Raw genomic sequence first — 3,156 nt, 5'->3', positions numbered from 1 at the left:
GCTTCTGTTGCAGCATGCCAGGCAAACACACTCTGGTGTTTGTGGTTGATGAATTATGGCTGTAAATAACACTATAGTTTAATAAGCCCGCCATTCTAAGTTTATTAAACATTTTCCATTCTTGTGAAACTTTCAACCAATTTGTCCTTTTTTGTGTGTGTTTTCAGCAATAAGTTGTTTTTAATGTCTTTAAAATCTACTCTTAACTTAAAAAAGGCATTTTGTTTTGAGCTGTGTTGTAAGTGCGTTCTAATAGGAAACTCATTTGTAGATGATTGTACTCATTCAACAAAAGAACACATGAAAACATCTAATTTGGCAAATAGTCTCTTTTAAACTAGGTAATAAACTTAATATGAAGAAAAAAACATTTTTCAAAATGACCTACAGGGTATTCCCAATCCCGAAATGAAATAGAGGCTTTAAGAATCTATTTCCCCGGGGACAAAAAAGTAAAACTGGAAGTATTTGGAGTTCCTAAACAAGGAGTCTTCACTTTTTCTCCCTAGTGAATACTATCTGGGATTGTGGTTCTTAGAGCTCAAATTTAAACCCTAGTATTCTATTCTCCATGGTACTGGATCTTTTCTCTGAATTATAGATGTGAGTAATGCTGCTCTCACTAATTTTTATATTTAAATAACTTAATCAGTATTCACTCCTTGTTGGGACAAAAGGTAACAAGAGAAAATTTTGAGAATCTTAAGTTTAAGTCTTTGTTTAACTTGGCAGATTCACATCTGGCTGAGGACTGGAAGTAATATTGGAGTATTTGTAATTCCATCCTAGTAATCATAAATGCAACCAGAAAGCAGTCATGTGGACATACCTAACAATCTGCCTCAAACCAGAAGCAATAAACTTAAGTTTCATTATGGGAAAAGGAGGAAAAGAGCTTTCTAGGTTTTTGTTGTGTTGTTTTGTTTTGTTTTGTGTTTTTTTGCTTGCTTGTTTTGCTTTTTGTTTTTTTTTTTTAACTTGTAACTCCAGTTGGAATTCTTTTTGACCAAAAACAAAAGAACATAGCCAAAGTCGCTCTATCTGATCTTGTGAGATTGATGCTAATCTTCCTGGGTTCTTGTCTACCTGTCCCAGACATGAAGTGGTGACATCAGCTTAACTTTTCCAGGATGTCAAGGAAAGCACCTGTAGTCTAGCCAAACTCAGCATGATTAGCAGCTTTATTGCATTTCTCAGCTGAATATAATCAGCATCCTTTAGCTTGGGAGATGTCTGATTGTGAGTATTCTTTTTCTCACTTTTTCCTGTGCTCACTTACCCACTGAATCTGTATAACATTTTTTCATGTAACAAACCACATTGTCACACTCTTTTAGTTTCAGAGATGAACTCCAAAGTTGAAGGTTCAAAGATAAAAAATTTGTGATTTATATATCCTGCTTATTAAAGTGTTAATAATGACAAGAGATAGATAATAGAGTACTAAGAAAGGGACACTTAACAGCAGTATATGGCCATTCTTTTGCTTCTGTGGTGTAAGTCAAAGGTGCTAATTTTAAAATATTAGGAAACATTGAAGTTTTTCCATGTTAGTAATATTCAACATAAGCATGTAGGTATTTATTTGCTTGAAATTGGTCAAACAGCTTTTGTTTTTATTGTTAAGAGGAGAAAGACCTGGGTAAAAAGTAGTTCTCTCTTAGGTATTAAGAGATTCATACACTGAAGAAGGTAGAATAACATTTTTGCAATGCAAACTAAGAATTCTATTCAATATCAATAGCAGTCAATACTCCTTAAGTGATTCTTGTTAGAATGAGGTAGCACTAACAGCAGTAATTTTACATTTTACAAATGTCATTCTTAAAATTCCATATACTTCCATACTTATAAATAAGCACATCTGTTTTGCATATCCTCTAAGAAAACATTGTTAGATAGAATCATAGTTCAGACTTTAAAAAGTATTTTAGGTATTTGAAAGCTGATAGCTGTAATATTTCTTGGTATATTATGTATATAATTACTGTAGTAGAATTATGAGATTACATGGGATCTTAGGACATTTTTTATGGCATGGAGGACTTTACCAGTTAGTAAAGAAATGCTTCTGTTTTATTATAACAAGTCATTTAGGTTGCAATACACTGAGTACCAAAATATTTTAGTACAAGAAAAATTCTTAGTTGTGCCAAACACAGGAGGTGAAAAAACTGAGATTAGCATATTTGATGTTTGCTCTTCTGAAATACAACTAGATTTTTAGAGAAAGAAATGGATCTGAGTCAAAAACAGTTTAGGTACACTGATTAATGTCTATTAAACATCTACTAGTATTCAATCATGTAATATTATTTTATAGCCTGTTTCCCCTTTTATAATAATATCTTTCCAAGTCATATATTCATCTGTAATAATTGATATATAGTATTATGGTCTAAATGTATTCCACCTCTAGATTAATATGTTGTAACAATCTGTAATACAGTGGTTTTTAGAGGTTAGAATTTTGGAAGGTGACTAGGTAATGAGGACAGAACCCTATAAATGGAATTAGTTCCCTTAAAAAAAACACATGGGAGCTCGTTTGCTTCTTTGTTTTTCCACCTTGTGAGAATGCACAGCAGTTGCCATCTATGAGGAGTGTGCCCTGAACAGATGCTGAATCTGCTGGCGCCTTGATCATTAGGTTGCAATACACTTAGTACCTTGAACTAGCTTTAGAACTATGAGCAGTAAGTATCTATTTTTTATAAATTACCAAGTCCAAGGTATTTTGTTATAACAACCCAAATGGACTAAGATAGATAATATTGCTTTGGATGAGATGATGCATTAAATATGCAGGTGCTTTCTAATTTTTCATTATCAGTATTGTCTCACCATGTGAGTACTTTCAGTATGCCCAGATGCCTCCACTGTATTTTATTAAATAGACACAGCAACCTCATAGAACAGGTTGTTGTTATCACTCGCATTTTACAAACGTGGAAATTGAAAAGTATGTCCAGGGTCTCAGTGACCAGTAACAAAGCCAGGATGTACATCCAGAAGTTCAGTGACTGTAGATACTACATTCTTGATTCTATGCTTTACTTTCTATTTTAAACAATATTGTGATGGGCATTTTCATAACCACCTTTTTATAAATAAAAGAATATTCACTTTAAAAATTTTTCACTAATATGAATTCTA

The sequence above is a fragment of the Spermophilus citellus genome (genome assembly GCF_964194105.1).
Source record: "Spermophilus citellus genome assembly, chromosome: 9".
Lineage (NCBI taxonomy): Eukaryota > Metazoa > Chordata > Mammalia > Rodentia > Sciuridae > Spermophilus > Spermophilus citellus.
The sequence above is the reverse complement of the archived record's forward strand: the minus strand, read 5'-3'. Positions refer to the sequence as shown.